This window comes from Saccopteryx bilineata, chromosome 4, assembly GCF_036850765.1.
Source record: "Saccopteryx bilineata isolate mSacBil1 chromosome 4, mSacBil1_pri_phased_curated, whole genome shotgun sequence".
NCBI lineage: Eukaryota > Metazoa > Chordata > Mammalia > Chiroptera > Emballonuridae > Saccopteryx > Saccopteryx bilineata.
In genome coordinates, this window is record NC_089493.1 from 42,713,629 (window position 1) to 42,727,797 (window position 14,169).

Here is a 14,169-nt window from a genome sequence, read left to right on the forward strand (position 1 = left end):
TAAAAACTAGTTTAAAAAAACAGAACACTATGAAAAACAGATGTCAAATTAAAAAAATTTTTTAACTTAGGATAGAGATAAACCTTATTTAGGATACTCTTATTAGGATGTTATCAGTCTAACAAATTCTGCCAACAACATTATTAGCAAACACTTGCACACTGTTCTAAGCATCTTGCAAACTTATTTATATCACACAACAGCCCCATAAGTGATAACTTACATTATCTGTGTGATAACTTACATTATCTATGGAAAAACAATGTGCATATCAAATGAACTGTTTTTGAGGAAACGTTATTATGCACAATGGTATCCTTTGGAAAATCTCTGGCACTCCTACTGTTTACGATAGCTTTACCAAAGCACGGAGGGAGGCAAGTTTTCTAGTATGGAAGTTCATAGACTATAGACTCTGTGTTTTGCTGTAACTTAATTGATCATTTAATAATTGTTTCCATGAGCCTGGAGAGTCAATGGCATAAGGCACAATATTATTTGTTGTATTATACTACTCAATATTTCCTGGGGGAAAGGAAAATAAACATAAAAGAATTCCCAATTTATTTTTAGCATTTTCACCAAATTGTGAACTCAGTAGAAATTTGGAGACCACTAGAGGGAGTGGGCTTCATTTCTTTAAAAAAATTTTTTTTTTTTTGACAGAGACAGAGAGAGAGAGAGTCAGAGAGAAAGACAGACAGACAGACAGGAAGGGAGAGAAATGAGAAGCATCAATTCTTCGTTTTGGCACCTTAGTTGTTCATCAATTGCTTTCTCATATGTGCCTTGACTGGGGTTACAGCAGAGTGACTGACACCTTGCTGAAGCCAGTGACCTTGGCCTTCAAGCCAGCAACCTTTTGTCTCAAGCCAGAGACCATGGGGTTATGTCTATGATCCCACACTCAAGCCAGTGACTGTGTGCTCAAGCTGGTGAGCCTGTGCTCAAGCCAGTGATCTCAGAGAATTGAACCTGGGTCCTCTGTGTCCCAGTCTGATGCTCTATCCACTGTGCCACTGCCTAGTCAGGCCATTTCTTAATAATTTTAGTCCCATCAGTAAACATACTGTACTGGTTGATTTAGTATTATAGTTAAAGGCAATTTCATCCATGATTAAAAGCCAAAATCTGTTGAGGAAGAACAGATGCTCTGATTACCTTTGACCTTGTATATTGGATTCCCAAAAATAAGAGTCACTAGAAGAGTTATTGTCAGTGCTCTGATATGATAAACTCAGGATTTGTCAATATTATCAAGATGTGTTATAGCGGTAGCTAAATTTGGAACACAAAGAAAAGCAATTAAAGAACCTGGAACAATAATTGGAAAGTTATTTTTACCCACTTCTATTACTAATGCTATCACCTGACTTGTTAGAGGAGAAGTTTCCTTTCTTCTTATATTTGTGATTTCAAAGTTCAAAATTAATTAGATATTATAAATAACAGAGACAACAAAATACAACTCTTCCTAAACATTTAGAAAGAGAGATTAAAAGAAAAATAGCTGAAATGAAACCACATATGTTCATTCAGTGGGGTCCAGGAAAGAAAATGGCCAAGTTAATATAAACTTGATCTTCATCTTTGCCATCTCAACTCTGCTGTATATTAGAATCACCAGAGAAAACATTTAAAATACCAATGATGAGCCCTCACCCAGCATAATTAAAAACCCCAGAGGATAAAGATTCAGTCAAAATAAAAAACCTATTAAAAATTACATCTATGTGATTTAGTCTCCTTAAATGATGTGCTTTTTTGTACCCTAGATGTGGTTAGTTTACTTCTTTCTCTTTTTTAATTTCCAGATTTCAATTCATCTTTCTTCACTTCAATTAGAAGGTCCTTCCTATTTCAGAGATTAAAAGCCTAAAATAATGACAGTGTTTCATTTGTAGAGGTTATGTGCTAAAGTGACACTGGCATTTTAAGATTATGTTCACTCCAGTGCTATAACTTGTTAGTGATCACTCTATTGAAGAGTGACCACACATGTAGTTAGTGGCAGAGTCAGGATAGAATCTAGGTCTCCTAACTTTTTCTAGAGTTGCATGATGAGAAAAGATTCTTAAACCAATACTTTCTTTAAAAATACAATGCCAATTATCTTGCAAAATTTAGAAAGTAAGATTTGGCAATACCTACTTTTTTCCATACTCAAGTTATAATAGTTTGAAGGCCATAGAAGTTTGGGGTCTCAACCATCCATATGTCTTTGATTAGGAGAGGATCAGAGGATCATGATCTGTGTAGTGAGGAAAATTTTGACCCTTCCTAGATGGAGGTGGCAGAGAGGATACATTCCTCAGTGTAGGCATAAATGCTGTCTTATATTTATGTCATAAGTATTCATCAGACAATGTCAAAATACCTTTAGATTTATTACTTGTTAAAGAAGGTAAAGGAATCTTCCTTCAAAGAGTAGCACAGAATATTTGACTCCAGAAGCTTGTCTGTAATAACCAATATCCACCAATCAATCAATTTGGCAAATCTTTAGTAAAACCTGTGTCTGGCACTATGCTATCCATTGGGAATACAAAGGGGAGCAACAACAGAGCGAGGAGCTGCCCTTGCTGAGCTTACAGTCTATTACAAATAAAGAAGGATTTCCTGAAGAGACAGCTTCTCACTGAAGACATGAAGAAAAAGACCCAGACAAAGGCAGGGGGGAAAGGATTGAGAGACAAAAGGAGCAGCAGATTTAAAGATCCGGAGGTGAGAGAGCATGACTGTTTCAGCAGTTTCAAAGAAGTCCATTTGAGACACTGAGATGAAGGGAACCAATTGCTGCTGGAGGTGTAAATGGAGGCCAATGTCTGCATTCAACCTTTAGGGTGTGGAATTCATGGTCAGAGCCCAGTGGAGCCATTTGGCATTTAAGGCAAAGCTTTGTTTTGGAGAAAGCAGACTGGCTATGGTTTGGAGACTGAATTAGAGGAAGGCAAACCAGTTAGAAGGCTAAGAGGAGGGTTGCCTGACCTTGGGTAGTGGCATTGAAGAATCAGAGAAAAAGACCTATTGGGAGCTATAATCAACAGGACTTGGTGATGTTTACCAGTTTCTCATTTGAGAAAATAAATATTTACAGAGATTTCCTTGAAGCATAGATAATGGGTGAGACTACAAACTTTGTTTTGGATTGGTCGAGAATGATAAGAGGACGTTGACTTGAAGTGCACTGTCAATATGATTGTACTCAACAGTGCTTCGCCAGTGTGCCATCAGATTGTATGCCTTTGTGTCTTCCTGTGGATGTTGTTCAGGCTAGTGTTTGGAACATTACATGGGATCCTCTTTAAGAACATCCTGAAAAAAACGTACTCAGCAGGCGCACACCAAATGATTTGTGCTACCCTTGACTGTTTTGAGGCTCTGACAAGTAGTGTTTGCAACCACGTTTCTTTTTGGTTGGTGTCTGGGAAATCCTGTCAAATTATTGCTACTTCTACAAAGTGTATTAGCTCTGGTGGCATTTATTGACCTCGTTCTGCTTCATTTGCTTGTTTCTATTTTTAAATTGACTTTCTTCCCACTTCTTTATTTGGTTATTATCATTTTAAATCATGCAATGTAGTGTCTTTATAAACCACTTCAATTTCTTTTTGAAATGAAATTGAGTTTAAATAAGTATTATAATATGAAAAGAACTTCTTGTATCTTTGTGCCAATTTGGAGGTTAATATTGGGGACATACTCTTATGTGTTTAATTGTGAATATAAAATTTAGATTCAAGTTTTTGAAAATCTAAGGGTTTCCTTCACTTAAAAAGCAAAAACACGCATTTCTTGATCCTCTTTTCTCTAGATTGTAATTGGGGCACCACCACCTTCTGATTGAAGCTGGATACTAGTGTTTTCTGTGTTTGTAAGGAGTAACTTGTCTTCACCAGTACTTCTATAATTTTTCATATTGGAGAATCTTTGAGTATTTTCAAAGATTCATTTAAAACTATAAATGTGGTTCTATTAGGTTCTGTTTTTTAAAGTCACAGAAATAACTTCCTCTCTCCTCTCATTCAACAGTCCATCTCTGTATTATGTACTAGAAATATGGATTTAAAATATTTATTCATGTCCCAAAGAAACTAGAAACCTAATTTAGGGGGAGAGGAAGTCAACTGTATCTTCGATATATAGTGTGATACGTGTCCCCACAGAGGGTAAATGCAGTGACTGCGTTGGTTGTGAACACAGCCCCGCTGAGGCAAACTCACTGCATGTCCTTGTTCTGTGTCTCACTGTACCAATGTTACGTTATGCAGACCCGGTTTGGAATTACATGTCATGCTGCAGCTTCTACTCAGACAAAATTTTGTCATTGCAGGTAACTTTTAGTGCCAGATTTTGCTTAATAAAGTCACTTCCACATTGCTTCTGTTAACCTGTGATGGGAAGATTGTGTTGCTGATCTGGATTCAGGGAATTCTACCAAAGGATACAATCTACAGAAAGGACATTCCCATCTAGTCCCTGATAAATCTGCTTTACAACACCGGAATTGGTTTACTTTGGTGGATGTGGTAGAATTCAGAAATCGCAACTGTGTTTCGCAGCAACCCCTTCAAGAGGCAGAATCTGTTTTTCCACCCTTTGAATCCTTGAATCTGGGCTGGTCTTGTACCTTGCCTGGCCAAGGAAAGTATGGCAGAAGCAATATAGTGCCAGGTTTGAGTCTGAAACTCAAGAGGCCTTGCAAACTTGACTCCCACTCTTAGGACTTTATGGCTGTTTTGATCAAGCCTGGGTCAGTCTGCTGGATGATGAGATATGTGGCCCAGTCATCCTCGTCTGCTCATGCACTAAATATGTGAAAGAGACCATCTTAGACCATTCAGTACCCAACTGATCTGTCTGCTGTCCACAGATGTATAAGTGAGCACCTCCAAGATCAGCCAAGCCTGGATAGAGCAGTAGAACCACACAACTGAGCAGTAGGTCATGAAAAGTAAGGGATGGTTATTATTTTAAGCCACTAAAATTTGGAGGTGTTTGGCAACAGTAAAAGGTAGATAGTAGGGGAACAATGTTGATGTTACTGCAGTTGTATGCAGGTGCTAGTGGGCTGAAGAGCAGAATAGAATAAAGAAAGGAAGGGAGTTAAAGGAAGAGGAAGAAGAGTAACATGCACTCACCACCTTCTGTATCATCAGTTGATTTTTTTTTAACTTAATCAGTAAAGAAACAAGTAAACATGTCTCCTGAACATTATCATGGAAGATTACACATAAAGGAGGAGATTCAAACTTCCCAATTGTCCCAAAAGATTTATCAAAATGAACCCATGTTATTTATGGCAGTGTATTTTAAAAATATCAACCATATAATATGAAAATATGTAATTTTATTTATTTACTCATAGCTAAAGAGAATACATGCCATTTGTTTATTTATTTTCAACCTCACTACCCAAAAGATGAAGGATAATGTCTCAACTCAACTGGATATCAAATCGGGCAAGTAACCAGGTCCTGATTATACCAGAAATATAAGTCATATAATCTCCAGAAAACAGACATCTCTTTGGGTTTCAATTTAATTTAACAAAGCCCTTGATGGGCATCCCTTCTGTCTGCTGAGCCCAGGGTTCATCTAGGGGAAGATAGAAAGAAGAAGAAGAAGAAGAAGAAGAAGAAGAAGAAGAAGAAGAAGAAGAAGAAGAAGAAGGAGAAGGAAAGTGCATGATCTGATTGAGAAGGGTGAGGGGAGGAATGGAGACATTGGATAGATTTGATCTGATTGTTGTAAGGAGCAGTCAGAAAGCCATGCAAGAGAAGGTGGCATGTACTGAGAAAGGGAAGGGCTGTCACCAACTCATGGAGAGACCTTTGAACCATTGACTTAAGCTCTCTTGCCTCAGTTTCCCAGTTTGCACTGGGTAAGTTATTACCTTTCTGTTCTGGAGACAAGCCAACCTATCCTGAGTGAGTGCCTGTGCTTCACTCCTTCTTCAAAAAAGATTGGCCCCAGATCCTGATGAAAGGTTTTATTTATTACCATGATTCTTTCAGCCTTTAACATACTTTGATTGCCTGGTGTGCACCAGGCACTCTGATAAGCATTGGTCACATGGTGGTGAACAAAATGCAGTCCCTGCCTGTGAAGAACTTAAGTACATAGTGTGGAAAAGACCATATGGTATGGAAAGAACTCTGTTGGGCTAAATACCTGGCCCCTCTAGAAAGGGGAGGGTGCTCAGAGAAGGCTTCCCAGGGGAGAATTCCCTTTAGAAATAGCTGAAGGATGAGAAGAATTTGTTGGTTAGCAAACTGCCCTCCTTACATGGAAGGTAAGAAGAAACTGAAGAAAGAGGCAGAGAACCCCAGATTGGTAGGTGGCAGGTTTAATAAGCAAGGAAAGTTTCTTACAAGGCTTGATTTGGGTGACCTCAGGTGAGTGGATTTTGGCACCTGCCCGCCAGAATCTTAAACCTTTATATGGAGAGGCCTTAACCTGGTTCAGTCACGTTTACCATCCAGATGGTCTCAACAACACCTTGCTCTTTCAAGACTGTGTTCTTGAAAATGGGTCCTGCTGTTGGAATGGTGGGCAGATCCGACATTCCAAACACAGGAACTTCTGATTACCCAGGGTCAGCACTCGGGTCAACCAGTGGTCACATCTTCTTGATGATTTCCTCCAACAGCCTTGTGACAACTATCCAAGCATGGATGATCATATCACTTAGTTCCACTATATCAAGCCAAGTGCTCCTTATGCCCAGATAACTGTGGATCTAGAGTACTTTATTAGCTTAAGAATTTAAAATTTTTAGGACTACTTTGAGACGTTACAAAACATTTATTTATGTATTCGTTGTCATGGAATTCTGTTTTATTATTTATGATAACAGAGAGAGCCAGAAGAATTAGAGACCTTTAGTCAGACTTCATCACACTCACTGGAAAGGAGATAATTGTAATCATGAAAGAGATTAATGTGCAGGTAGGCAGCTCTTTCCAACACATTGCACATAAAAACCTGGCCACACTGGAGAACAAAGAGCTAGAATAGGTTTTAGGGTGTGAGGTGTGTGTGTGTGTGTGTGTGTGTGTTCTTATTAAGATTAGTAAAGCATATTTCAGAAAGTTTATAAAATGAAAGGTTATTCATAATCCCATTAGTCTAACAATCACTTTTTGAATTTTGAATATCTTAATCTTTTTCTTAGCAATGCAAAGGCATGTTACTGAGCTGACTACCCTTTTGCATCAAAGTGGACTGATCTGACCAATTGCTCTGTCCTGTGGGGGAGAGGGTGCATACGTGACAGCCTTTCAGGGTAGTCTGTTCAGAATATAATGGAGAAGAGTTTGTACCCCAGCTCTGTTCTCCCATTATCACATGTTTTCCCGCATTACTTTAGTCCCTCACACGTTCAGGTTGCACATGCTTGATCCAACTAGATGAGATGCACTTTCGTGGCTCAGCATCAGCAGGGAAGCCTTGGGACAGGAGGCTGGGGGTGTGTGACATTGGCAGGAGGTGAGGTGGTCCATTTGAAGTCAGTGGGAAACTATGAAGAATTGTCCACTGCAAAGGTGAAACTAGAGGAAGTAAATTAAAGCATCAAAAATATTTGAGACAACCTTTTAGCTTCTCTCTTGAGAGATGTACTCTTTTTGGTAAGTTGGAAGCCTTCTCTAAATCAGCTGGGAGCCAAAAAAAAAAAAAGACAAATATAAGACAAATATCCACTTCAGTAGTGATGGTCTGCATTATCTCATGGTATTTGAAGAGTGAGTTTTATTAAAGGGTATCACTGACACTGAAAATAATGATGAAAGAAAATCTTGTGAACATATTTCTTACAAATTAATAGTTCTTGAAGCTAAAGGCAAAGTCATTCTTGAGATTGCTTTTGGCAATAATTATTCAAGAAGCAAATGTTTTGAATATATATTCTGGGCTCTCCGTCTTATTGATGTGTTTAAAATTTTCTGTCCTTTGACTTTTTTATACCACTCATAATGTTTCTTGCCAATAATTTATTTTGTCTTCAGTGTTGTTTATTGATAAATTGCTTTGGGAACTGCTGATAGTTAAATATGAATAGTACCTCCTTGGAAAACAAAGGATAAAGAGAATAAGATTTGAAAATTAAATGCAGTGTGTATGAAAGAAATTCTAACCCAACTTTTTATTTTAATTATTTAGTAACTTCACTTTTTATGTGTCAAAGTCATCTTGAATGTCGATGATCATCAAGCCAGAAGGTAAGAGAGAATTCCCAGCGGCATGTATTAGCTCCGGCCGGGAAAGGATAATTGTCTTTCCTTCAGGACTAGAATCAGTCACATTGCCCTCATATAACCACAAGGGGGCAGGAAGCGCTATCCTGTGATCTGCCTAAACTGGGGGAGAAGCATAAATACAGATGATTGCCACAGCAGGTTTGGCATTTATTTATAACAGGTAATGTTACAGAAACCTACTATGATCATATGCAGTAGGTTTGAAGTTGTGCGTGCATGGCATATTTAGATCTTTAAATTACAGAAAGTCTTATTTGCAAAATGAACATACAGCCAGTTTGAATGTATAACTACCAACACAGCTGTTCAAAAAGGTTACAAAAGTCTGTATTAGCTTTATAGTACTGTAAATTTTTCTCTGAGTCCCCATCCCTCACAGGAATAGGACAAAATTCAATTTCAGTATTATTGGGACTTCCTTGCTGCAAGGTTGTACAGTCAGGGGAGATCTTCGGTTAAACTCAAGCATCAGGGAGACCCTCTGATCTTTAGGTTTCTGGTCACTGCTGAGATGTGCACTAGTCAGGCCCACATTCTATGCCTCTGAGGCTGGTGGCTCTGCTGCCTCTCTGCCAACCGTGGAGGCACCAGCACTCTGCTGAGGTTGGAAAGCCCAGGGCTAATGGCTCATTCTCCCTCAGGGCGCCACACTGTGATCATCTTGGGGACTCCACTTCCCTGGAACACTGTCATCAAGCAGGATCCACCTCTTTACCATGCCCAGGGACTACAAGCCTTTGTCCCATTCTCAGTTTAAAACAAACTCTCTATGTCCTCAGGTCTTCTCAAAGGATAGGAAGAACACTGACCCTAAGCTGCTTCTCTTTCCACAAAGCACCTAAATTCTGCAGCTCACCTGCTCCATTGGTCTGCCAGTGTGATTCCCAGATCTGCCTCACATGAGTATTGCTATGGTTGAAAGATTAAAGAAGGCCTGTGAAAGCAATTACTACAGTGAAATTCATAGTAATGTGAATAAAGTATTAATGTGAATTAACTTCAGTAATAAATAATGGTCAGGGCATGGGTGGAGTGGGTGAAGAAAATTAGTACTTATTGTGCACATACTATGTGCCAAGCCTTGATAAGATATTTTCATATGTTATCTTACCTAACCATCCCAGCAAGAAGAGAGGATGAGCCCATGCTTGGGGGTCAGCAAGCATGGAAAGAACTCACTCACTACTCAAAGGGTTAAGAAGAGAGGATGAGCCCATTTCATAGAGGAGAAAACTGAAGCTCAGAGAATTCTATGCATGCATAAAACAAAATAATATTAATAGGTAGCATTTACAATGCTTATTATATGTCAACAAGGGTTATAAACTCTCTATGAATATAAATTAATTTTTTGTGTGTGACAGAGAGAGAGAGAGAGAGAGAGAGAGAGAGACATACAGACAGGAAAGGAGAGAGATGAGAAGCATTCTTCATTGCAGCATTTTAGTTGTTCATTGATTGCTTTCTCATATGTGCCTTGATGGGGAGGGGCTACAGTAGAGTGAGTGACCCCTTGCTCAAGCCAGTGACCATGGGGTCTTGTCAATGATCCTACGCTCAAGCCAAATACCTGTGCTCAAGCTAGATGATCCCAAGCTCATGCCGGTGACCTTGGGGTCTCAAACCAGGGTCCTCTGTGTCCCAGTCCAGCTCTCTAACCACTGCGCCACTGCCTGGTCAGGCTGAATATAAATTAATTTAATCTTCACAATAGTTTTACGAGGTAGGTATAATATCTACAATATTCTTATTTTACAGATGAGAAAACATTCATAGAAAGTTCAAGAGATTTATCCAAAGTCACACAACTGGAAAATGATGAGATTTGACCCCAGGAAGACTGGCTCTAAAGTTTATGATCTAAGCCACTGTGTTATGTGACTGAGAGAGTGGGAGGAGGAGAGGAAAAGAGAGGAAGGGCATTAGAGAGGGAGGCAGGCAGGAATGAAGAGAGAGAGAGAAAGAGAGAGACAGAGGTCATAGACCAATTTTAGAATTTAAGTGTGTTTGTTGAAATTAAGACTTTCTTGGAAGAAGCCCAATGCATTTCCAGAGTTGGGCCTGAGACACAGCACTCTTCTGAAGCCTGACACCTGAGGTCAATGAGGAGGAGACTCTGCCCTGACTTCTTAGATACTGAGTGCTGGGCTTCCAAACCTTTCCAGTCCTCCCATGAGCTGAAAAGTACATTAACAACAACACCTACCACTGCCTAAGATTGGAATCAAAAGGCAGTGTCAGCATCCCAAATGCTGATAGCTTGGTGGTTAAATACTCAAAATAGCTTTCTTGAAAATGGTATATGAAGACCACTTTCTTTTTCTTCCAAGATGCCAGTGCTTATCACCTGGTTGGCTAGACACTGGTGGATTTTAAATACAAACTGTGCACACTACATGGGGTTGACTCTTTGCAAATAGCACTGATGATTGTACAAGGCAAACTGGCCCTTCAGTGTTAAAGCTTAAACACTCATGACTCTCCAAGCAGCCAAGTTACTCTCAGCTCAAGGAAGAAGGTACACTATATTAGCTTCCCAGAGAAAAACATGATCAGATTCTCTTCTTTCAGCATCTTTCATTGGTAACTCTCGATAGGGGATTGAAAAGTGACTTGTTCTTGCCATGCAAAAAACCTAATACCAGGATTTTCTTACCCCTAGCTGCTAATCAAAGTAAGAAAGGCTAGATTGCATGGATCTTATTTTACTCACCCTTCCAAAGTCTAAAGGCTGATGTGATATATTAAAATTATTTTATGAAAGACTATATATCTTTGAGTAGAAGTTATACCCAATGGTCATATTTATTTTCTAATGTTATTAATTGGTATAGTTATTTTAGCATCTCACACATAGACTGTAAGTGACTATCACATGAACTGTCTTATAAAGGATTTGACATTTTTTTTACAACACAAATAGCTAAATTCTGTATCCTCAACTAGTATAAATACCTAATCTCATTAGAACAGATTATCAAAATAAATATGGTCCAGATATCAAAACACTCTTGGACTCATGGTCAGACGCCTTGTGTTTAATGCTTTAGAAATATTCCTGTAAAGTTGCATACAAATGAAATTTTTGTAAGTCAAATTATGATTTCTTGGAAAATTGATTTACTGTTAGACTTACTAGGGAAATTGGCTCTGTGAATCTGACTACTATGAGGAACAATTTTGTTAATCAAATAACTACCTTCAATCTTCACTTGTTTAATTATATCTTTCCTCATTTTTTTCAGAATAGATTTGAGACACAGTGATAATTTACATTTTGTAAATTGAACTTTTTGTATTTGTTGAAATTGGTAGACTGAGCAAGCAAGCATATAAAAGTGTTTTAAAATATTGTCTCAAAAAATTTCTATAATTTTCAGTGAAGTCTAAAATGAGAATTGAACTACTACCAGACAGATGTACTAAAGAGTGGTTATCAATAGCAGAAATTTACAACATATAATTGTAAAGTTTCTATTTCATTTTAAAAGAAACTTTGTCCTAGTCTGACCAGGCAGTGGCACAGTGGACAGAACGCTGACCTGGGACGCTGAGGACCAAGGTTTAAAACCCCAAGGTCGCTGGCTTGAGCACAGGCTCATCTGGCTTGAGTGCAGGCTCACCAGCTTGAGTGTGGGGTCTCTGGCTTGAGCGTGAAATCATAGACATGACCCCATGGTCACTGGCTTGAGCCCAAGGTCGCTGGTTTGAGCAAGGGCTCACTGGCTCATCTGGAGCCCCCTGGTCAAGGCACATATAAGAAAGCAATCAATGAACAATGAAGGTGCCACAAGTTGATGCTTCTCATCTCTTTCTCTTCCTGTCTGTCTCCCCCTCTCTCTTTCTTGCTAAAAATAAAAATAAAAAGTTTGTCCTAGATTATAGCATCTGCTTGAACCTACTGTTTTAGTCACACTATTATAGATGATTACAAAGACATTTGTAAGTGCTTTGACATTTTAAAATTAATTTCTGGTTTGGTCTGTGAATTTTTATAATTTCTTTTAGAAACATAGACTCTTGTGGGTATAATATTTACAGTACTTAAACATATGTTGAATTTGCTATTTGTGTGAATGAGATCCAGTTAAATACATTTCCACCTACTTCTCTGGAAATTTCTGAAAGCAAAGCAAAACTAACAAGAAGACAACTTACCCAATAAGTATAATTTAGAATTTAGATACATTAATTATGGTAAGCTGTTATAAGCATTAATAACACGAAACCACTTGTCTTTAAAATCTGTGCATATTCACATTCCTGTTGAGTTTTTAAAATTTCTCTTATTGAATTTTTATATTAATATAACTACTGATTATGATGTTATTAATCACATTAGATGTAATATAGGCAAATTTATTTTATAGAAACTAAATAAAAGGGACATCTTACATTAGTAGAATCAAGCCATTTTACCATATGCAATGAATACATTTTATATAAGGTTTGCCATAGAAAGAAAAATAATAAAGTTTGCTGAAAATTGCTTCAGGTGGGGAGGACAGTGGAAATGTACAGGCATTATCTTCTCATTTTTGCTTTAAATGTTCAGCTTCCCACCACTCTACAGAGTAGCTTTTTCCTTTCATTTCATTTTGACCTTTTGCTTTCTCCCACCCTTCCATCTTTCCTAGCCCAGAAAGCAGGTGTGAGAGAAAATTGGTTTCTTTATGACCTTTCTCCCAGGCACTATCATCTCAGATTCACCCCACTTTCAAGATCCTGTGCTAGGCTTTGTGCCTAGATGAAAACCCTCAACACTCTGTTATAGTTAATACTGCATTCTAATATACTTAGACCTATTTTTTTTAAAGTTCGCTTATTTCTTCCTTCTGAAGGACCTATACACTGTGGAAAAATGCTTGAAGGCAGAATGGTGTGACAGAGTCACTGAAGGTTTGGGAGGGGGCACTGAAGTCCACGTGCTTTTTTTTTTATTTTTCCCTCTGCTAAACTTTAGAAATGTGAAATCTGGCAGGGATGTCTTAAACTGGCTCTGGATAGAAGGGGACATAATGATTTCTAGGCTGATGAGCTGACAACCCACCCCATGCCCTCACACACCTTTGAACTTCTGAGATGAAACTTTGAAAATTACTTTCCAAAAGGCTGTGACTGCAAAGTATGAATACAGGAGTCATCCTAGCGCTCAATGCCTAGTCCTGTGGGTCTCTCGCCAAAGCAGTCACACGGGGGGTGGGGGGTGGTGGTGTGTACTTCTAACACAGCCTCAAGGACGTTCTAGACTCAGGTGGAAAGTCTTCAGACTGTAGTTAGAGGTTTCATCGGCTTAGATAATCACAGTTTGAAGGGCTTCCCCCTGATGCGTTTGACAATGAAGAAGAAAATCATTTCTCCTCAGGGCATTTGGAACGGCAACACAAACATGCTGTGCGCAGCTGCTCTCCCAAGCGTTTGATGTTTTCGTTGGGAGGATGGAGGGCCTGACCTGGACTGTCAGACTTGGTGGCTTGATCGCTGAAGTCTTTGCGTCCATTATTACCCGGATAATCACTCCATGTACCACCTGCTGGGGCCTCATTTTTTTTCTTTCATTTCTTAAAAAAAAGACTCTGTGTTCTAGGCAAGTTGCGAGAACTGATTAACGCCTGGGGGCGCTTGCACATCAGTCGACTCCAGGACCCCAAACGTAAACCAAGTCCTGGGGGCGCCCCCGAGGGGTCATCTCCCCGAACGACAGTGTGCACATCTCTCATTAACAGCCCTTGGTTCCTCTGGGCTCTCTCCCCCGCCCCCGCCCCCACCCCTCCTCCCTGAGGCCCTGCCCCCGCCTCATTTTCTCTTCTCCCACGCCCCTGGACCAAGCGTCCCTTCGGTCCAAGTGGGTGGGGGATGTCTACTCTTCGGAGAAGGGGTGCAAAAGGGTTAATGATGAGAGTCGGCG